The sequence below is a fragment of the Ursus americanus genome, chromosome 7 (assembly GCF_024610735.1).
Source record: "Ursus americanus isolate L20-20 chromosome 7, mUrsAme1.1.p, whole genome shotgun sequence".
Classification (NCBI taxonomy): domain Eukaryota; kingdom Metazoa; phylum Chordata; class Mammalia; order Carnivora; family Ursidae; genus Ursus; species Ursus americanus.
This window is the reverse complement of record NC_142133.1, coordinates 23,756,471-23,780,892: the sequence shown is the minus strand read 5'-3', so window position 1 is coordinate 23,780,892 and position 24,422 is coordinate 23,756,471. Positions and strand designations below refer to the sequence as shown.

Sequence of the window (24,422 nt, the reverse complement as noted above, 5' to 3'; positions counted from 1 at the left end):
CCCAATATGAGATTAATTGCCTAAAACAACTGGAGTTAAACTGCATAAATGAACCCAGGTTGGTATCTTACACTGTGACCAAAAAAGCAAATCTCATTGTGAACAGGGTCTTCAGTGAACACCTGCTATGGTTTTTTTCTCCTTCATCGGTGGTTACAATTTCACTGATGAAATACCCATTAAAGAGAAAAATCAATATCTGAGCTTAACCACCTGCTTTGTTTTAGTACCTCAAATTATTTTAAAAACTGATTAACATAAATAACTCACTGCTTAGGAAATACAATGGAGGAATGTTTCACATTGCCATTCTAACATCTGCCCAAAAAGAAAAAGAAAGATACAGTGATACCTGGTTCTCATTTACTTAGTAACTCCTTAATTCACTTAAAAAAAATGAAAATTCCACATTTTTTACTTTCTAAAAGCTAATTTCATCCTTGCATTAAAATAAAAATGACAAATATAAGGAATGCAAATGAAAACTTCTAATGTTAAAAATAAATCTGCTTATACCTAAGAGATAACTTGCAGGTTCTCCCTAAAAGAGCTGTTTCTCACTCCCTTTCTTTCTTTTTCCTGCAATTAGTCAACAGCAGCCAGAGTGTCTTGGGTAGTCCAGTTTAATTTGAACATAATTAGATAGCAAATTTCTAGTCTCTATTCTCAATGAGCTCACCTCAAAGGCACGCAGAGGGTGGATTCTATTGAACAGAAAGGTTAAACAAGGACAGCAAAATGTGACATTGCATTTATGTTCACTGATAAACTATCATGTATGATTACCTGTACTTTCCAGACCTTGCCAAGGCATGGAAACACAGGCACCAGTCTACCAAAAATATTAAAAGACAGAGGCCCAAATCCTCACCCTCAACCCATGTGTCTGGTAGCACCAGCCTCCTAGGCCCTCCTCCTGGCTGCCTGCATTTGCATCTTTATAGATTATGTGGAGATATAGATCCTTTCGTCTCTCGAAAAGCTGTCTAGTTGGAGCCACAACTCAGATGGGTTTACTGCATGGGCTGCTTCATTTACTTGAATAGAATTTTTCTCTGGTGAGATCTAAACGAGAGGACATCTCCCCCTCCATCCCCCCAGGGAATAATCCAAAAAGATTGGAGGTTCTTAATAAAACAATTAATTGTGATAAATTTCTGATTTTTGCTCCTTCGTCCAGGGCTATTTCCATGGCAACATCCTTTCCTCCTATTGTTGGGTTGTTCTTCATTCACAGAGCAGGTTAAGCCCAGGGCAGCCAGGGCAGGCTGATGGTCAGCCTTTATTTTCTCTGGCCCTTCAACAAAGGTTAGTTGAGGTCACGAGAAGCCAAAGGGTAATTACTTTTCCTCCACAGGGTTAAAGGTACACAGATTGCTATTGGGACAACTGTATGGATGACCTTCAGCTTTTAATGTTCAATCTTCTTTTCTTTCATCAGAGCGAATAAGTGTGATATAACAGTGAGATACCACCCCTATGCCTGAAATTCAGACTAGAAAGCCAAAGCTCTTTTTATGTTGCAAGCTACTATCTATTAGCATAATATACTCTTAGAATCAATTTGGAAAACCCAATGCAAATAATATTTCCTAGCCTTCAAGTTAAAAAACAAAAACAAAAACAAACAAAAAAATCAAAAAACCTCATGGCAGAAAATTGTAGCTGTTCACTGGTTTTCTTAGTTAAACTGATATCCATAGTTTCCCAGGTTTCAATCATTTTCCTGAGCATGTGCTCTATAAAGCTGAGAAGAAAATGGAAGCTTTCCTGCCTCCTAGAGCATCTGGGGCTCTATTTTTTCCCCCTTCAAACACCAACTGCGGCCCTGTCCCTCTGAACTAAGAGTAAATCAGATTAAAATGAGCTTCCATTCTTCACTCCTCTACTCTCAGAGAAAGACAGCTTCTAAAATAGTTTGAGGGAGGGAGTCTTTTGAAACTGAATACTTACAATGCTTTGCTAACTTGTTTGAAGAGCCACTTTGAGATTTCAGCTCTTTGCTTCAATCTGAAGTTTTAAAGGAATGATTTTTATGAGCTCCTCCAAAAATGGAGCCAGCTACCAGCCCGATGGATGCATTTGCCATTGTTTCACCATCAGAGACTTTCAGCTCCCTGAGCACCATGGCTTTGCTGATGGTTCATCTCAATAGAGATGCACAGAAGGGAGCCTGAGCCCCTTCAAAAGGGAGGAGCTAAGATTATCTATCTGAAAGAGCTGCTCAACCAATTATGTGGCCTTAGCCAGAGAGAACCATCAGCTGGTTGACAACAGTGTCCCCCACTGGTCAAAGAGTTGTCCTTTCCTCAATTACAGACCAAAGCCAAAAGGACCAACTGCATTCTCTGGTCAGGGCTCCCTGGCCAAGGGCACTCAACAAAAGCAGGGCTGTCGACTCCTAAAGCTGACTCTAGGCTGGTTAGGTGGGGCTTAAAGTAGTGTCAGGGAGAGTGAGGGGCTCTCAACAGGTAAACCTTAGGGAAGGTATTCTTTTCCTTTCTGCATAATTTCTCCCCTTTCTTATTTCCTCCCCATCATATGCTCAGATATCGCAACTCCTCAGAGTCCTATCTCACATGGGCTTTAATGTCAATAGGCCATATTTTCCCCAGATCTGTAAGAAAGATGCCTGGATGAAATACATAAGCACTGATTCTCGAATGACAGCATTTCAGGCAATTTGGATTCTGGTGAGGGAGATATTTAGAAGTAACTATCACTTTCCTAGACCCGCCAGATCACCCCTTGAGTGCTCTCTGGGCCAGTGACAAACTGAAAGGAAAGTGCCCAGGATGTATTAGGTCAAAGCTTCCTGTAGCACAGCAGGTCACAGGCGTTCCTCCATTCCAAAGTGGACACAAACATTCGTCCTCACTAGGCAAGTGATTCAAGCACTTGCCCTAGTGTCTTCGTACTGTTTCCTAAAGCTCATTTATTTCCTCTTGAAATCCAGTGCCACTGGGTTCTGTGTCCTACAGGAGACTCCGTTTCCCATTTTGAAGGGAAAGTGTTACTAACAGGTTTAACACAGAAGAGTTTTCACAATCACAATAGATTCTTCCTCGTGTGCCAGAGAAAGATGTGGCTTGTCATCTCTTGGATTTGGTGTCTTCAGATATGGGATGTAAGGCTATGTCTTACAGAACCCACAGCAGACTACTCTAGTGGTTGTTGAGTTGTTACGTAGACTGAGAAGTGTCATGGTCCAGAGCATCAGGCCTGGGGGCCAAATGAGTGATGAGTGCTCAGGGTTCCAGCGTTGACAGCTGGGTGATGTGGTGTTCTAAAGCTTGGAGTCCTTCCAAGACTAACACAGAATGTTAGCCATTCCAAGGCTAACCCAAAATGCGACCTGGGAAGAAGATGGCCACACAGCACTGCTCACGTCGTAGTGTGCGTAAGAAAGATTTCTCTGCTCCAGATTTCATGCTTCTACCTCTAAAATGTACCCCCACCTTTTCATTGGCCAAAGGCTTTTTCACCTATTCGGAAATACTAACACTAGTGGTCTCTAGGCAACTTTCTGTCACTTTCCCACCTCTCTGTTCCAGTTTTCACTTCACTTTGAGATTAAATAGTGCTTTTCCTATGTTTATTCAACTTCAAGGCAACTCCAGTTTCCTACTACTAAGGCAGAAAAAATATTCTTGCCTTCCACCAATCCTCTGTATCCGCAGAACCCCCTTTGACAAATTCCAAATCTTCTCATCCCTACCAAGGCTTAGGTGATCCTTTCTCTTCTCCAGTCTTAAATGAGCTAAGAGATTGCCAAGACACACAAGGTGACATAATCCCTTTCTCAGGAAGCTTGTACTGGGGGGGGGGGGGTGGCAGCTTAGTACCATGGGGAAGGGCATGGACCTTGGCGCCAGGCAGATAGATTGGGTTCAGGCCTTTTATTAGCTGTGACCCCTGACAAATAATTGGGCCTTTCTTAGCCTCGATTTACTCTTCTGCAAATTGGGAATAATAATGCACACATACGCACCTCATAGAGTTATGAGAATATTTGAAAAATGTAATGCATAAAAAGGGCTTAGGCACAGTGCCTGGAACACAGAAGACCTGGGTAAATGGCAGCTATTATTGTATGAAGCCCACATTAGGAACAAATGGCACAGGCTTTAAAATTCCAGCCTAGTTGCTTGTCAGATAATTTTAGACAAATTAATATATCTCTGAGCCTCAGTTTCTTCATTATTAAATGGGGATAATTCACCCACCCTCCAGGATTGTGATGAGGCTTTAAATAAAGATACATAAACTTCCTGTCACTCTTCCAGAAGATGCTGAACCAATGACTACTACAAATAGTATTAAATATGTTGCCCTTTATGCAGCTGGGGTCAGAACATAAGTTCTGCCTTTGACTTTGAACTCCAGACTCTGAACAGCTCCTTCAGAGAGACTCCCACAGCTTTTAGCCTTCATATAAAGTAATACCACTACTTAACTTCTGTGTTCACAGAAGCCTAGACAAGTCGTTCCCATAGGTGGTGCCCAGACTTGGGGATTTCACACACCAGGAAGTGTATGTATATACATAAAATACATAAATATTTATTATATCTCTATTAATTATATTATACATTCCCCAATGGGGCTCAAAGATCAGGCATCAGCTTTCTCTCAAGAAAGAGATCCTGTTTTTGTTTTTATCTACCATCTATCAATACTGACATTTCAAGAAGGAAAAGACATTTTGTCATTAAGAAGCACACAAATCAGGAGAATAAAAAGTACACCTGGCACACACACACACATATACACACACTGCCTTGTCTTTTCATTTTATTGCTAATGTGGAAAACATCACCACGGACGCCGGGTGGCACACAAATGTGGGCGGGAGCCCCTGACTTGCACGTCATCTGGGAGCTGGCCTCCCCTGCACGCTATCTGGCTTTCCTACTGTTTTTGGCCTGATGAGCAGGGTAGGAATATGCCTCTTCCAGATCCTGGATCCCATGGCCACCCACCCTTCTGGAGCCTCTGAGGAATGGAAGGTCAAAGTTCCCAGCCGCTTGCTCTGCACCTGTGCCGTGTCCTCCCCTCCTCTGTGAGGCTGACACCTCTGTCCAACAGGCTGCCAGGTGCAGGCTGCTAGGTGGTGCTTCCCAGAACCCGCATGCCTCCCAACCTCTCTCACCTCAGTTGGTTAAGCATTTTGCAGGCAGATGCTCATTTAGCTGCAGGATGTTGTTCATATTATTATTACTCTGTCATGGATACACGGATTGAGGTCCCAAGGGGTCAAGAGGCTCTCCCAGGGACCCAGGAATCTGCCCTCTCTACAGCTTATTTGAGTCCCAGGACAGGGTAGGGATAATATAAAATGAATGTCTCTACCAGGCAACAATGAGGCCACACACACCGAACTCCCCAGTGTCAAAAGCTGAGCACTATTTTGTTCTACGTCAATTCGGCGGACATTTACTGAGTCCCTGTTAGACCCTGTGCTAGGTGCCCAGAATACAAGCATGAAGAAATGTAGACTCTGCTCTCAAGGCAACAGTTTACGATTTATTTCTTCCTCTAGCCTGGGGAGAGCCTTGTCTAATTCTCATTCATTTTGCCAGAGACCCAGACCAGCAGGTGTGATGTCCGGGCCCCAGGCAGGCAAGAAAAGGCAACGCGGTGAGCAGTTTCAGTATAAAGGGCTTTCAGGAAATGTATGCAGTGTGAGGATGTGATTTTGCAGTTCTTTCTGAGAGGCTCTTCCTTCTCCCTAAAGATAGGTGATTTTTCCTCCCTTGAAGATACCTGAACAATTTTGGCAGATTTGTCTTCATTTCAAAATGTTCATGAGAAGCAAATCTTGCTGACCGAAGAATGAAAGAGGAAAATGGGAAGAAGTAGAAGGGCACTGCCCTGGAAGTCACAAAGACGTGTTCTAGTCCTGGCCTAGCTGTCAAAGAAATGCCTTGAGCAAGTCACTTTGCCTCTCCTGACCTCAGTTTCCTTATCTGAAAAATGAGTCAGTGGAACTAGCCATAACGGTGTGTACAGTGTTTACTCTGTGCAGATTCTCAGGGCTCCGCACAGAGTAGCTCACTTAATCCTCACAACCTGTCTGTGGGATGGACAGCAGTCTTCATACCTACTTTCCAGGTGGAGAACACTGAAGCACAGAGAAGCAAACATCGTCTTGCTCAGAGTCATGCAACTAGTAAGTGGCAGCGATGGGATTTGGACATAATCTATTTCTAGCATCTACTCTCTTGAGCATTCTGATGAGCTGCCTTGCAGCGGGTGAGAACTAGATGGTACTAAAGTCCCTCTTAATGTTTACATTCTATTGATCTATGAGTTCCAGATGACCCTTAAAGACTCAGTTTCTATATTTTAGACCAATGGAGCAAAGAGTTTATGAAAAACTATTTTATAATTTATGAATCAAAACCACCAGCTCATACTAGCATGAAAATAAAAATTTTCAAGGTGCTTTCACAGATGTGATCACTTGAGATCCTCACTGGATCTTGCTTATGTTGGGAAGGGCATAGCATCATTTACTGCATCAGAAAAAGGAACTCAGAGAGGTCAGGACTTGATGATGTCACCCAATAAAACTAGCATCTAAGCCAGTGGATGAGTCTTACTTCTCCAGCAAGACCAGAGGCCTCCGGGCTGGTGTCCTGCAGCCTATCCTACTTGAGTCACACACTTCCTCTAGAACAGCCTCTTGGATTTGGAGAGACACGCTGAACTCTGGATAGTGACAGAGAAAGGAGTCTTTCTGAGGCTCTCCTCCATGCCTCTCCAGCGCTGGGTCTCTCACACGGAGATACCTGGCGCTGCAACCAAGGGGGTCAGCTCACACTCTCTTCAGAATTCAGATGTATATGGGGGTCACTACAGAATGAGCTACTCTGGCCTTGAACTCCCCGTGGTTGGGCTTTTTTTTTTTTCTTTAAGATTTTATTTATTTATTTGACAGAGAGAAAGAGAGCCAGCGAGAGAGGAAACACAAGCAGGGGGAATGGGAAAGGAAGAAGCAGGCTCCCAGCAGAAGAGCCTGATGCAGGGCTCAATCCCAGAACGTTGGGATCACGCCCTGAGCCGAAGGCAGACGCTTAACTACTGAGCCACCCAGGCGCCCCTGTGGTTGGGCCTTTTAAAGAGCCATCTAACCTTATAGCTTCTGCCAAGTCTGCTCCTCCTTCTTCCTCCACATTTGCAAGGTAGCTTCTGCCCTCCACTTGGGGAAACTGCAGCTTCAAACACCACCTGTAACTTCCCAGTCCACAGAGCAGCTGCTCATTCCCTTAAAGCACCTGCTGCTTTCCCAGCATTGCCTTCTGCTCACATCCTCCCTCCCTCTGCAATACGCTGCCCACCATCACGCCTTCAAATCCTACCCTTACCTTCAGGCCTACCTCACATGCCATCTCTGCCAGGAGGCCTCATCTAGTCGTTCCAACCAGATGCACTCTATGTTTCTTTGATCACCCACAGCCCTCTTCTTCTGCCTTTCTTAAGACATACTTGACTTCTGCTTTTTTTTTTTTTTTAATCCTGATGGCCTGATACTTTCTTATCTCCTTCACATCAGACTGCTTTTTACTTCTTGGTAATGCCAGAAGCAGTGCCTGGCACTGAGAAATATCTGTCTGACCTTAAATTAATCTTCTCCCAGGCCATAGAAGGGTTCTTTCTGTGAAAATATATGGCAAAGAAAAGGGATCATTACACACTACTGTCTTTCCCGAATTTCACCAAATGCTTTTTTTTTTTTTTCCTTAATCAATTCCTGACTGACAGAACTCAGCCCCAGAGGTGAGAACGTACTTTTGGTAACTGCCATGTGGCCAGTCTCCTAAGAGGTGTCTGAGTGTGAACACATCAGTCCAAGACTCTGTTAATTGGACCTTAGGCTGTTCAAGGTCCACACCACACAGCTGCTGTTTTACCCAAGAAGCAGAGCTGGGAGAACCGGAAGCAAAGGAGACAGGATCGGGAGAATGGCCTCACTCTTGCAGGGCGCTCAGTTTTCACTAAAACTGGTCATCCTCCCAGAGGGAGAAGACGGAAACGAGGAAAGACTAGTGAGGCGTTTCTTTTCCCTCTTTGCCCTCCCATACTAATATATTAGAGAAGGGAACTCTAACTTGGAATTTTGACAATTACAAAAAAGCTTAAATTCTTCTGGTGAAAAGGAAAATCCCAATCCGTTCCTCTAAGGACAGCAAAACAAGTCAGCATAAAAATGCTCCCAGGATTTCCAAGTCTTCTGTAGTCTCTCCTTACAAATAGCTCCAAACGCTGTAACTAGTATTTGGCTGGCTTCTCAGCCTACCAGCACGGGTGTGGAGAACCATGACCCGAGGACACTGTGTGTGGCACAGTGCCTTGGGGGACCAGGTCTGGTGGAGAAGAGAGGCACCCAGGCTTCTTCCCACCACCACCTCAAGGCAAACACAGGGCACTCCTGAGACTTTGACACAATTTGCCAGCAAAAGGGCAGCCATTGTTCATCTGATCAAACCAGTGCTTTGGGAAGGTTGAGCAGAGAGGTGGAAAGGGCCTCCTTCTTCCTCACAGGCAGTTCTTCTCAACCTTTCTTTATCACCCCACTAAGAATTCTTTTTAGACATTTTTTCCAAATTGCTCCCCCTTGACATTTTAATGCCACAGATACAGTGTATATCTGTTTGTGTACTGGGACCCTTGGGAGGCCGCAGGTTGTTGTAATGCCTCAGATTTTTTGGTCCCTCAAACAGTGACACCCCACCCCCCCCCCCCCCCCGCCCGCCACTCCCCAGAGGCAATACCTCTCCCCTTAAGAATGCAAGTCACAGACTGCCCCCAGGGGTTGAGAAGCAACAGAACACTTCCTGAGTACCACCTCTGGGTTCCTTTTTCATTCTTTTTTCTCGCTCTCCTTTAGACTCAGTATGAGCCCTGCAGGCACAGGGCTAGGAGGCCCAACGTGACTGAGTGACTGCTCCATGCAATGCCATGGCAACATGAGGGTGTTGGGACAGAGAGACTGACAAGTCCAGAGAAATGGTGGGTTTCATTCAGTGAAAGCTCAGGCTCCACAGTTGCAAGTATTGAACTAAAAATTATAATACAGGGGTTGAGGGGTAAAACCTTCTGCAATAAACTTCTCCAAAGACTAGCATTGTAGAGTTCAGAATTGGTTCTCCTATCACCCTTTTTATCAGCAAAAGGGTCTGAAATTGGATATTTCCTGCTGTCCAATTCATTTTTCCAGTATTATAATTAACTTGAGAAACAGACCTCCATTTCTGCACTTTCCCTTTTGCTTGCACACTTTACAGGCACACGTAATGACTCTATTTACTAGATCACTTTAGGCCAAAAATAAGAGGGCTAATAATACATTAACATTTCCATTATCAATCAGAAAATTGCAGGTCAGCTCTTGAATGATATGTTGCTCAGCACATTAAATCCTTGAACTCAGCAAAAATGTATAAATACTTTTACTCCTGAAATTATGGTTTGAGAGAGACATGTGGCAGGGTAAATGGGAGAGGAGGAAGATAATCAATTTAGATTGGTCTAAATGGGCGAGCAATGGATTGCTATTTTCCTCCTCTATCTAATATAGAAAGTGAGTGCCCACGGTCCCCTCCTTTGATATTTATTTGATACCCATTTTGGTATCAAAGAGGTGGCAATGAGTAATCAATCAAAACTCAACTTCTCTGCCTTTGGCTTGGTGCTAGTACTTAACCATCTGCTCTGTACGCCTCACCCAAGGAGAGCACCAATGGACACCTGCCAACTGCTATCACTAAAATGGGGTTAAGAACAAAATTATCTTCCTTTTATCCGGGTACCAGAGGACCTAATTTTTCTGTTTGAAGCTGGTGTCAACTCTGTGTGCCAATCCTGCAGATTCCACGGGTTTATTATTAATCTCTTCCTAAGCATTCATTACCACCAGTATTGTGAGCGCTCAATAGTGCTTCCAGGTGAATCTCCTCTATGACACCTGTTTTCTCCACAAAATAAGCAAAAGCAAAAAAAAAAAAATTATATATATTGACGTTCCTTTACTAGTGTCTGTAACAGGACTAAGCAAACTAAAGCCTGTGGGCTAAAATCAGTCACACCCTTTGTTTCCATATTGTCTGTGGCTGTTTTCCCTACAAGGGCAGTGCTGAGTAGTTGAACCAGAAGCTGATTATTTGGCCTGCCAAAGCCAAAAATAATTACCATCTTGTCCCTTTACAGAAAAAGTTTGCTGAACTCTTTTTTTGTGATACAGATTTTTTTTTTTACTAAAAAGGGAAAACAAAACCTTTCTCTTCTATAGCTTTAGAATTCAGAATTTAGAATTCTCTTTAGAGCAGAATAATATACAGTTTTTTTCTATACCTAGGAGTGAAATTTGGAAACATAAACCCAGAAATGTAGTAAAAACATTATTGATAATGATACAGGTTGTTTATAAGTCACTTCTGTTGAAAAGCAATGTTAAGCTTTCTCTCTGATCACTAACTGTGGATACCCATTATAGAACAGACTGGTATTCTCCCAAAGGACAGATATTTTCTTCATAAGCAAGGAAGCATGTTTGAAAAATGAACATATAAAAGTTTTTCACATGTATATAAATTTAACATTAATATCCCAAACAATCTCTTAAATAATATCAAAGCAAAAATTGCAATGCAAGTAATGCTGTATCATTGCTGAATGTGATCTTAGTTAAGGTGAATCAGAGATCTAAGAACATGAATATAGCAACAAATGACCTCACCTGTACAATAGTATGTTTGCATCTAAATTCTTTGAGGATATCAATATACTCATTAAATCTATTAATCTTTATTAATTATCTACTATTATATTAAGTATATTAAATATATTAAAATCTTAAATTACTAAGACTCAAAGCTATATAAAAGATATAACATCTGCTCTCAGAGAACTTAAAATCTAGTAGAGATGCTAAGAGGTGCTAAGAGTACCCAAATTCTATTTTATATATATACAAATTCCATATATATAAGTTTTAACATATTGAACATTCAGAGGTAAGAAAAGCTTCATGTTTGATTTAGGGCAATTGCTTGATTATCACAATAAATAGTATGAAAAACCTAACTGCCTGTACCCCTAAAAAAATTCTCTTTCCTTCCCAGGTGTTATAGTCACTGAAATTCTACTGTATTTTAGAATTCAATTATTTACATTAAGCACTGCTCCAATTTCCTTCCAATGCCAATGGGTCATTATTTAGGTTTTCCTAGGCATATTTAATTGCTGGCATTTTAAATATAAGAATCACTTAAATAAATTACTGTAATAGATTTCTTTTTTCTGATAATCTCACTGAAGATATGTGATTGTTCATAGATGATTTAACTTGTTGTCATATTATTTACTTATCAGGTCACTTTCTACTATGAGAAATAGGACCCCTGCCTCATGAAGTCCCTGGAAATTTTGTGCAAAGGAAGGATCATTAAAAGGGAGACAATATACACAAAAGGCAGGGGAAAGAATCCTATAAAATAAGCTTAAACTCCTCACAATCTATTGACTAGGTGTGTATAAGGAGTTAATGTTACCAAGAAAATCAAGAGTCAGAAACAGAAAAGAAAGGTGGTCTTCTCAGTTACCCCCACACCCCTAAAAATCAATCAGTCAATAGTCATATTGAAGTGGGATGATGGTGATAAAGGGAAAGAGAAAAAAGAGGTATTTCCCATAAATTCTACATTATTGATGACTGACAACTCAGAAGCTAATGTCCACAACGGGAATGAGTGTTTATAAACTCATGAATTAAATCCCTGTTTTATTCTAATGCAAAAAAAAATAACCCTTTGTTAACTTAAGATTGTTGTGTCTCATCACAGAGCCACGTGAAATTATTAACTAAGCCCAAAGCAAAATGCAAGGTACTAAAATGTAACATACTTGTAGGGAATTCAAATGCATCATTATTCATTAATAGGCACTAAAAGCTACAATAAAGCGGAAGACTTCAGTGAACCTATTTCAACTGACATTGAGTGTAAATATGACTTGATTAAATGTGGTCATTTGCCTGTCCAGCTACAGCTAATAAGTCTGCTCCAAATCTTAGCAATATGTGTTGTATTTGCTCTCTTGTTTATTGGTTGTAGTTACGTATATTTGACTTAATGCATGGTATATCATATAATCATCTTGCTGGGATTGTTTTTCTTTTTTTATTTGTGTGAGTGTGTGAAATTTTATCACATGTAAAGATTTGTGTAACTACCACCACAATCAAGATACAGAACTGATCCATATCACAGAGAATTCCCTGTTCATCCTTTTATAGTCACATCCTGTCCCTAACACCTGGCAACCACTATCTTGTCTTTATCTCTAAAATGGTGTCATTTTTAGAGTGTTATAGAAGTGAAGTCATACAGAATATACCTTCTTTTTGAAGATTTGCCTATTTTTTAAAGTACATACATGGCATATATATATATATATATATATATATATATATATATATATAATTTACTTTTAAATTTATTATACATATATAATCACATTCATTTATTTACAGGGTATAATCTTGCCTCAAATTTTATTAAAGTGTTTCTAAGTTCAGTTTGATTCAATCTACAACAAGACATTAGAGACAGCCCTGGGGAGAAAATTGCCAGAGTGTGGTCTGCAGGGTGAATCATTCCCTGACAGACAGCAGAGCTCTGTGCTTTTAAAAAGGCTCAATAGCTCTGAGAACTGGATTCTATGATAAAGTTGAAAGGCACCTAATATGAGAGTATTTGGAGCAAATCTCCACAGCCTAGAGCACTGTCTATGGAAGGTACCACTGGGAAGAATGCACCATAGGAAGAAAGGCAGCTTTGCTTCCCAAATGTGATGCTCATCTCACCTTCGCTGGGATTTTCTAGCAAGAGAGAAGGCTCATGAGTGATTTTGCTGAACAGGGTGAAGATAAAGAGTCAATGACTTGTAACCAGGCCATAAATTAACCTGTTTTTTACAAATCTGAAGGAAGAGGTGCTCAGGAGGACTAATGAACACCTCCATCTAAAAATAACTCCTTACTTAATTAACAGCACACTCCACAGTCATTCTAATTAAACTGGCCAGGCTAGGACCCTCAGTTCCATGGTTTTTCACCTTAAAAAGTTCCCTAAAACACTGAAATCATTGAACTTCAGGGGGAAATAGCATGTAGGCGACTGAGGAAAAGGGAGTCGATGGCAGGGGGAGGGGACTAATCTCATTTAAAGCAAGGAAGAGGCAGTACACTGGAACTCAAGCTCTGCAGAAGGTCGGGCTGAGAAAGGAAGGGACCAATGATGGAACCAGAGTGGCACAAGCCACCAGTTCCAAACCAATTTGCACAGATGGTCTGGGAAGGGGGAAAGGGGCCACCTGAAACAAGAAATATCCACCTCTACCTTTGGGAAGCTAAGCCCAAACCAACCTGGAGGAAGACTAGGAAGCTGTCCAAAGTGGAGGGATTTCAAGAGACTAAATAACAACAGCCAACATTTGCTGAGTTCTTATTTTGTGCTAGGAATTACACTAACTATGCTAACACCTATTACCTCATGTAATGCTCACAACAACCCATTTTACAGATCATAAAACTGAGGCTTAGAAAAGTTATGTTACTTGCTCCAGTTTCCCGAGCAAGTCAATAGAGGAACCAGGAAATGGACCCACGCAGATTGAGGCACTGTGCTGCCTTACTAAGCAGGGACAATACTGACTGCCAGGACTCCTGTGACAATTCAGGTGGGCCTTACAGCTACTAGGTGCTCAATAAGTATTCCCCCCCAAATCTTTCACAATGACCTCTGTCAGACCCTAAAAAAAATCAACCAATGAAATTTGTTCCCTTTGGGTAATGCCTGTGTCTCTAGCAGTCCTCTAAAAAAACAACACAACAATAACAACAACAAATACAAATAGTACATATTATATGCAATGTTCCTGAAAACTTCCACCAGATTTGAAAAAGGACAAGTGGAACAACGTAATTTGTGTGCCCTAAGAGCAGTTTCATTCTCAGAGAGCTAAAATATTAGCTCTTCTTATAAACCTGGGTTTTGATGATATCTTTTTTACATTTGACACATCCTCTTTAAGTTTCCAGCTGAAACCTCAATGAGGGGCTGGATGAGCCTAACAAGTATTGCACTGCATGATTTCAAACTTTCTAACATTGGCATTAGCACTTTTATTGTCTCCATTAATTTTTTATAACATTTATTCATTCATTCATTCATTTTAGAGAGACAGAGAGAGAAAGCACAAAAGTGAGGGAGTGGAGGGGCGCCTGGGTGGCACAGCGGTTAAAGCGTCTGCCTTCGGCTCAGGGCGTGATCCCGGCGTTCCGGGTTCGAGCCCCACGTCAGGCTCCTCCTCTGTGAGCCTGCTTCTTCCTCTCCCACTCCCCCTGCTTGTGTTCCCTCTCTCGCTGGCTGTCTCTATCTCTGTCAAATAAATAAATAAAAAATCTTTAAAAAAAAAAAAAAAAAAAAGTGAGGGAGTGGGGAGCAGAGGGAGAGGGACAAGCAGACTTGCAACTGAGTGCGGAGCCTAAAGCCGGGCTTGGTCTCACAACCTTGAGATCATGACCTGAGCATCAAGAGTTGGACACTTAACTGACTGAACCAACCAGGTTCCCCAATTTTTATAACATTTTAAATAGAAAAAGTAAGAGTCACACAAAGATTCATATATCACCCAAATACTGACGTAGGTAGAGACAGTAATATTCCCAAGTCTAAACCGGCAGGTGGTACCCCTGCACATCAACTTGAAATGTTTGTTCATCACCTTAATTCAGCATGAAAAAGGCAGTTCATATATATTGATGTCGAATATATGGGGAACATTGTAAAGTCATGTATTTCATTAAGCCAGTCCACCAGTTACTACCTGTTGAGGATTTAAATTTGTTAGGTTACAAAAGCAAATGACTCTTGCATCAAGAGGGAGGCAAATAATAAGGCAGACTAGGTTTAAGGCTTTAGGGATGGGTAGAGACTATGACGAACTTGAGCAGCACCAAGCTGTTTGAAGAGGACAGCGGCTACGCAGCTGCTGGTTGCCTCTAGGAAGGGTGGGCCCCCTCAGACATACCATTTCTTGGCTTTTACATGAAATTTCCCTACTGTTAAAACTTAGTAACTAATACTTAAAAAAAAAAAAAAAATTAAGCACTGTGCTGACCAAAGAAAAAAAAGGCTGGATCCAACCTACAGACCAGGAATTACATCCTCTAGGTGAAAGGCATCTAAGGATAAATTTTGATTGGTTGAAAAGGAAGAAAGGGGGCCTGGGGTTTAAAGAGGCAAAGGGGGTGGTGCCAGAGACCAAGGAGTGAGCATGAGCACCCTTCCACACCACAGCATCTCTAAAGAGGGGCAGAGAAGGCAGAAGAAATGCAAGGTGAAAAGACAGAAGACAAAGCAAGGAAGCTTTGCTTTCTTTATTACCGTGTATAATGTTAGCAACAGCTGAAGTTGTGGAAGGAAAAAACTAGATAAAAATGGCTGAAGAGGTCTGTGAGCATGTTCAATCTTATGATGCACAAATCGGACATGTGAGATACGAAGCACATCCTTTCACCACTCTGGAGTGGTGAGCGGATGACAGTCACGGCAGCCAACTTTTCTAGGCATCAATGTGCCAGCTCCATGCTGTGTGCTTTACAGAGATTCTCACATATTTAACCCTGACACCAAAATCAAGTAGATATTTTCTCCCCACTTTAAACAGATAAGGAAACTGAGGATTGCAGACATTAAATGTCTTGCCCAAGGTCACAAGACTGGTGGGTGACAGGGCAGGCATAACCCAGGGCTGTGTGACTCCAGTGGCCAAGTTCTTTATCAGTGTCCACTCTTGTCTCTCTGGCTGGGCTTGAAATACGGTTCGAAGAGTTAAGTCCTGAAATGTTGCAGGTGCACAACCCTTCAGGAGCTTCAAAAGCTAGAGAGAGGAAGGAAGCATACGTTCTCCTTTTCCTGACAGTGGTATTTTCTGGGTAGCAGAATGAGGTGTTGATGAGAGCCGTGTATCAATATGCCAGTGTTCCCTCCACCCTCCTCTGCTACCTCTGTGTAGTGTGACACTGGCCAGGTCACTGGAGCCCCCTATGAAGTTCTCTATGATTCAGTTCTTCATCTGCACAACGAGAACATCATTACTTTAGCTGCCAAAGAAAGGAGACCCCAAGAAGATTTCCCAAAGTCTACCCTTGCACATTTTCATAAAAGACTTTTCATACAATGGCAGCATTGCATAATTCCTTCAGCATCCCTCTGTTAGTCTGTAATGTCCTGGAGAATTCACTGCAGTGTGCTGATTCCCAGGCTCCTTGGCTCTTTGAAGAGCCCATAACCCATTCAGTAATCACCTCTGACTGTGGGATTTAGTTTTGCCTGTTTTCAACCAAAGAAACGGGAGCATGTCTTACAAGGTATAAAAGCCCAAGGTCATGCCCTAACCTAAAGATGAGGACACAAATATAAAAGTGGTTTTAAAAAGTTGTCCTTAAAAATACTGTTGGGTGTCTGGGTGGCTCAGCTGGTTTAAGCATCTGCCTTTGGCTCAGGTCATGATCCCAGGGTCCTGGAATAGAGTCCTGCATTGGGCTCTTTGCTCAGCAGGGAGTCTGCGTCTCCCTCTGCCCCTCCCCCCACACATGTGTTCACGCTCTCTGTCTCTGAAAAATAATGCTGTTAACACACCAACCCACACCAACACATCCACTTAGTCACCCTTTCTTGAGATAAGAGATTGAGATTTTCAGAGAAAATCACTTTCAAACCTTCACAACAGTAACCCAGGACAGCAACATATCTGAGTATCTAAAAGTCAGAAAAGCTTCATAAATGTATGCTGATTCGGATGACAACACAACAGTTCAATCAATGTTAACATATTGTGTTGTATTTAATCTTGATTTGAGTGAAAGATGTTGAGGAGAGTCACCCAAACCACAACGGGATGACCCACCCTAGCCCTGTATGTGAGCTGTCTCCAGTCCACCTACACTACTTCGCACACGGAAAGACTCCCCATCTGCTGGCACTTCCCTACTGCCGCATGATTGTAATGCACAGTCCTATGCTGTGCTTAGGAATGCATTTCCTTGACTCCCATTCTTTGAAATTCTGTGACACTGGCTTATTCGAAAGCACCAGCAGTTTTTGAGAACTTAATGTATTCAAGTGCTGAAATTTATAAGTGGACTATTTCCTGGTTTTGTCAACAAATACATTGGAAGAAACAAAGGAGTGAGAGAAAGGGAAACCCACACATTAAAAGGAACTTTGAGACATAGGAGCAGATTACAATGTATGAACCTTATTTCATACTATTGTCGATAGATTATAATTTTTAAAAATTATGAGACAAGGAAATTTAAACACCCCTGGGTATTATATAATATCAAGGAATTGGTGTTAACTTTTAGATGCAATAATGATATTGTGCTTGTTTTTTAAAATATATTTTTATCTTTTAGAGATAACATGCTAAAACGTTTAAAGATTCAATACTACATATAATGTCTGAGATTTGCTTCAAAATAATCCTGTGAAGGGGTGCCTGGGTGGCTCAGTTGGTTGAGCGTTTGCCTTTGACTCAGGTCATCATTCCAGGGTCCTTGGATCAGATTCCCGCATCAGGCTCCCTGCTCAACAAGAAGTCTGCTTCTCCCTCTGCCCCTCCCCACTGCTCATGGTTGTACTCTCTGTCTCTGTCTCTCTCTGAAATAAATAAATAAATAAATAAATAAATAAATAAATAAATAAATAAAATCTTCAAAATAATTCTGGGAAATAAAGAAATGGGTAGAGTTGTTCAGGTATAACAAGTTTGGGCATGAGTTGAAAATTGGTAAAGTGAGATGATGGTTAAATGGGCATTCTTTACACTATTTTCTCTCTTTCATTTAAGTTTGAAATGTGCCATGATAAAAGAGAAAAAGAGATTGTGGCTATTAGCTTCTATCAGTTAGAAGAGACATTTAAGAGGGACCTCTTATTAAAGAGGATCCCCACATGTTCCATGCAACCCATGGCTGATTTCATGTAATTAAACAATAGATTCATTTTTAAAAACAAAGAAACCTTAAGGCACAGATGATTGCTTCGAGTAGTGGTCCTCTAATGCCTTACTAATACTAAGCTATAGCTCTTCTTTCCAATGGCCCATTGATGCATCTCCACCTAAACAATGATCTGAACACAGAGCAAACTCATACCCAAAATTGAACTTCTCATTGTTCCAAACAACCTACTTCCTCATTTCTTATCTTAGTATTATTGCAAGCCCCATCGACTCAGTAGCCCAATCTATAAGCCTAAGAGTTATTTTCAACTTCCCCCTCCCTCCTCCCTACATCCATCTACTTGTCATATCCAATCAATCCTAGATCAGAAAGGGTCCATCAACAATGAACTGGCATAGATTCTGACAGTCGCAGGACTGAAAGAGGGAACAAAGGGTCTGGCGGTCACTCGGTCACATGTAAATAGCCCAACCCAGAGGAGTCAGCAACAAAGACATACACCCACAAGGAAGAGCAGTAGCAATGAGAAACCTGCCACCTTGAGTGAAGGCACCTCTAACTTCTCTGAGGGCTTGATACAGTAAGAAGAGGTTGGGCGTAACCTTATACCCCACCTACCAGGGAGCTCAAACACATGATGAAAGTGTGAATCACTCAGAGACAAAGGGAAAAAAACAAAAACACAAACAAAAAAAACCCCAACCCTATTCTATAAGGGGACCAAACCACAACCTACAGACTACCAAAATGGGAGAATGAGAAATGCTGAGCTGTTCAAATGGCAAAAGGAGACATTAACAAAATACAAAAATAGCAGGGAGAGTAATAGTCAGAACTTAATTGCTGTCTACGAACAGCATCTGAAATCTATTGTAACAAGACTACCATGATTCATCCCCACAAGTCAAACCTGGAGCCAAATGAACAGAAGAAAAAAAATGGCATTTGACAAGAAAGATGCTTGCAACACATTTAATTTTGCATAAGGAATGTAAACTTTCCAAGGATTTGACCTAAAGCATTAAGCCAGCCCATATATTGTTCTAATCAATTAGGCCTTCCTGCATCAGCACTTTTGCCCTGCAAACAACTAAAGCCATCATGTTCTCTAATCAGCAGAAAAAATTCATACTGATTGGTTTATTTCCATTTGTTTCTTATTAAATTTCTAGGAAAAAAAGGAGTAACTTCTAAAACAGATCTGAGGATCTCTGCAAGTGAGAAGGATGAGTTGTCTTTAAATGACACCACCTGAAAGGGAGAAATGGCTAGATGCTATTTGGTGTTTGTCTTGGGGGTTTTCAACATTCTGAGATTTAAAACTATGGACTTTCATATTGAAAGATGTCATTTAGAATTATCCAAATTCAAAAAAAAATAGAGCCTTCAACACTATTCTAGTAATTATTATCTTAGATTTATCAAATGGAAAAGGGTATATTTTTCGTTAGAATGAGCTTAAAGGTAATCTGTTCTATCGTTTTCAACCTCTGTATGGAAATGCAGCAACCTCTGTGGTAGGTTCTTTATTAATGCTGGTAATAATATCAATCAAGTATTTATTGAACACTTACTATGTGGCAGGTGGTATGCAAAGCTCTCTCTATATTTTATCTCACCAATCCTCACCAAATCCTATGAGGTCATTATAATTACTAACCCCATTTCATAGATGGTAAGACTGTGGCTACAGATCAATGAACATTCTATTGACTCCTCTGTAGAAAAAAAAAGAGTGTAAGTACAATGAATAAATGCCCCAACACAAAATCTTCAGAAAACTGCTTTAGTTCTATACCTCAGTAGAATAACAACTTTCGATTTTTTACCTCTTAAGCCCTCAAAAATATCTTCGTAAGGAACAAAAGTTCATATCCAAGTATTTTCCTACAAAACTTCAATGATAACACCCTGAGACTTATTCAGTATCTTCAGCATTTGGATTACTTTGTTGTTCTTTCGACTCTCCAGAATGTAAAGATACAAATTAGACCAATGCTTTAAGGGTCTACTGTGTGCCAGATAGCATCCCTGTAACTTGTGAATTATTTAATTTTCACAATGTAACTATTTGACAGTACCTTTCATAGTGTACAGGTATAAACGCAGAGCAAAGATACACACAGCTGATAAAGACTGAGACTGGAATATAGTTTGAGGTCTTCCAATTCCAAAAGGGGGATAAGAGACTAGGACTCTGGTTAACTGGCTTGGTGGGGGGAAGGGTTGAATAGTTTATTGAAGGGTTTTAATTATTTATTCAATTCCTGGATCTGGATGGCAACACAGAGTATGTTGTCCTGGTCCCAAGTTTCTTTTGAAAATTTCAACATGAACTGTGTGAGTAGTGAAATGTAAAGGCTGGCAGCCCAGTGCTCTTGCTTTCTGCAACATGGAGTCATTTGTTCCTCATATCTCTATCCAGAGCAGTGTTAGGAGATACAAAAACGTACCTCAAATTTAAGCAAAGAAAAAGGGGAAATGGGAAATCACACCAACAGAAACACTCATGATTCCAATGATTGTTTTTTGATCTGTGACTGTGCTTGATGCAATTCTCATAAAGTTAAATTTCAACCAATGAAGTCAATAATGCTAAATGACCTACATTGCTGACATTTTGTGGCAAATGAACCCAGCATTCTGCCACCCTAACAGTAGTAGCAGCAAATACTGGCGAGTGTAGAGCATGTCTGTATTTGCTAGTGTATTGTTCTGAATTCCCTGAATTGATCTCCCAGTTTCAAAAACTATCCCTGAACCCCAAATACTAGGTGAACCATACAATGTAGATCAATAGATTTTTCGAGTGCAATAATTGTTTCTCTCCGGGAGATCCCCATTAGTCCCAGAAGGAAGACTACTTTGATTGACCTCGAGGAACACAGCAGATGTGGATAAAACTGTGTGTGCTGCTGACCTTATCAGGAGAGAGCCAGGCCTTGAAAATCACAGGGGAACACCCTGGGCCTGTGCATGTGGGCTGTGGGAAACCAAACAGCTGGTCAAGTGTGTGCTTTCTTAAAACAAAACAAAACAAAACAAAACAAAAAACAACCCAACCAAACCCCAAACTGCATCCATGTGAGGAAAAAGAAGTATTTGAATTAAGAATATCTCTTTATGTTTAAAACCACTGCAGGAAAGAATAATATGAATGGAAATAAGAGAGGTATGTTGTAAGCATCTAGGAATCTTGAGACCACCAATAAAAAGATTTTCTACATAAAATCCTGCTTAAGCTCCTGGGAACACAGGAGAAGTTTACTATGTTACCTTTGAATGCCACTTGTCTTGCTCTGTTCGGGGGCTCTATAGTCAAATAAGATGGCAAGAAGAGGGTGGAGAATCAGCAAAGTTGATTTCTCATATAGTTCCAACCTAAAGGAACAGATTAGAATTATGAGAGAGGGAGGGAGGGAAGGAGTGGGGGAGAAAGAAAAAGAAGGAAGAATTAGGAAGGTAGGAGGGAAGGTAAGAAGGAAGGGGAATCTAGAAGATGCTCTGGAAAGTCTTGACTTTGGAATGGCAAGAGTTTTTACCTCCACTGAAATCATTACCCAACATCAAGTGGGCTGGATTTGCCTGGAACAGAGGCAACACCTACCCCCCTGCCATGTACTACAGCAAGAATGGAGCACATTGCTAGTAGCGAAGAATCACAGGTCACTGAACCCTCACACATCTGAGAAAGCAGAATGTGATCCTGGGCAAAGCACAGCAATGAGAGCTCATGAGACAAGTTTTTACAATCTCAGGTTTCAATCATTCCAATTGTGCAGCAAAACCAGAACAAACAGAACAGACACAGGGACATGAAAATAAACCCTTGTCCGTGTGCCAGGAGAGGACTTACAGGAAACCCAGAGATGCCTCCTAAGGACTCACAGCAGATGTGGATTAAGGGGAAATTTAAAATATCAGTATCCCTCATAAACTCAGAAATTGGTTAAAGACCTAGAATAATTTTCATTCATTCATTCATTCATTCACCCACCCAACTAGTATTTAAGGCAGCCTATCAGGTGCCAAGTACTACATTAGATGCTAGAGATACTGAGCCAAAATAAGACAGGAGCCCTCAAAGAGCTCACAGCTCAGAAGAGAAAAACAACATGAATTCACTGTATATAATACAGTGTAATGGGCAGACCCTGGTTAAATGGTCAGGGTGATGGAGGAGGGAACAGGTGGAAAAGCAAAGGCTGGAGGCAGGAAGGGTGAGGTAGACACACTGAGAAAGCAGCGAGGAACATCTATTAAGCTTTCGCTGGTAACACCTCTAGGCAAACCATGCACACTTCCCAGCAATCACAAGACACCGCACTTCCCATTCCCTTACGTGCGGCCAGATGAACACATTCATGTTACCTCACCCCCTGGCACCACCGGCATTTGCGTGAAAGAATCCTGAGCCGGGTCATGGCCAAAGGACATACTGACAACCCCCACCGGTCTTTTGCAAGGTGTGAGGGTATTTTGGGTGTCACAATAACTGGCAGGAGCTACTGGAAGTTGTGACCCAGGACCAAGAATTCTCCCCATCCTGTAATGCCTGGGAACCCTGCTCATGAGGAAGACTTGTCAATCCCTGAGTGCCTGTGGCACCTCATTTGAGAAACTCTGGGCCAGACCGTGTCATGGGCCACATTTGCTCTTTAACCTTAATATTTCTTTTCTGATTTAGAATACTGGCTCCATTTGAATTATTACCCTTTCCCAATTACTAACCAGAGAACACACACACAAAGAAAAGAACTCTGCAGAGAATCTTTCTTTGTAATTGATGCTGAGAAAGAGACAACATGTTTTGCTATAGTTGAAGGGAGAGCAATATTTTCTTCCCTGAAGTAATAGCAGTATCTGACTTCATAATAGAGTCCTCATAAAAACAAAATGTCCCTTCCCACTGCGGTTTCATGATTTCATACCAGTGCCTCATTAGAGACCAGAAGGACTGCTACCCAAAACCACCTTTAAAGGAGTTAGCTTTTACATGTGACATTTCTGACACGTCCTCCTTTTGATGGCAGTAAGTGCTGTCGAGGGGATGAGGGACGACTTATTGCACAAATTGGGAACCAGAACAATGTAATGGGAACATTTCTAGTTGGCCATGCAGGACACAGACCAAAGCAGGAATGGTTTAGAGCCACTTGTGTCGCCACTTGCTATTTCTATGGTCTCCCTCCTGGGGTAAAATCAAGGAAAAGAAGTAATTGTAATGCTCTTGGCAACTTTAGAGTGTGTAGAAAAGGAGGAATGATGTGTTTGCTGGGATTCAAAGGCACGTTGCGTGTGTCTTCTAGACTTCCCGACCGCACAGAGACGAGGGAAGGTCTGCTGCCCCAAGGATGATCCTGGGAAAGGAGTGCCCACGAGGGCCCTCGTGGTGAAGTGGATGAAGATGGACAGTAGCTCTGTGGTCAAACCATTATTTCAGTTTTTCAGCAGGTCATTTTGTCGGGGAAATGAGACAGAGACAGGTCTCCGTGTATCATTAAAGAGCAGTGAGGGGGCATTCTTCAGTTGCAAGGGTGGAAGGCTCCTATTTTCTGACAAAAGCATGAAACCACTACTGCCATTTAGCATCGCACTCCCCTTACTGCCAAGCTTCTTGAAAACTGAGCCTATTCTTGACGTGTCCACTCACTTACTCCTACTCTCATCAGTCTGGCTTCTGCTCCTAGAGAATCCTCCTCACACACATTCACTAGGGAGTCAACCCCCAGCCTCTTCCATTCTCACTGTCCAGCTGCCCTTCCACAAATTCATTCATTCGTTCATGCAGTATTTACTGAGCAATCACTAGATCCAGGCATTAACCTAGACCTGGTGAAAACAGCAGACAACGAGAGAGCTAAGGTCCCAGTTCTCATGGAACTGAGTCTATTGGGGTGGCGGGGAAGAAAGATAATAAGGGAGCAAAAAAATGAACAGGATCATTTCAACTACCAAATAAGCATACCGCATAGGGCTGTTCTGAGGGTTAAATGAGTTAATAAACACTTTTCAGCAAGTGCATATGACAATGGAGTGGGCATTAATTAAGAGCTCAGTATCAGCTGCTGCTTCACTACTTCTATTACTATTTTCATCATACTTACAATGGGTGGTAAAGAAAGGCCTATCTGGAGAAGTGGCATTTGAGCTGAAACCTAAATGATGATTAGAAACCAGCTGAGGAAAGATTTGGGGGAAGATCGTTCCAGACTGAAGAAAAAAAAAACCAAGGTGGGAAAGAACATGAGAGGGTCCTGGGAACAGAAGAAAGGGCAGTATGGTGGGACATCGTGCACGATGGGGAGAGGGGCAAGAAATGAAGGCAAAGTGGTGAGCAGGACCAAATCAGGTAGGGCTTTATAAGAATATAGAATGCCTCCCC

The 24,422-nt window shown here is 41.6% G+C and overlaps 1 protein-coding gene across 1 annotated transcript in view; it reads right to left on the bottom strand.

The window, feature by feature from the left end:
• Nucleotides 1-24,422, bottom strand: part of CCDC85A (coiled-coil domain containing 85A) — a 641,780-nt gene that overhangs the window by 290,996 nt on the left and 326,362 nt on the right. The window lies entirely within an intron of this gene.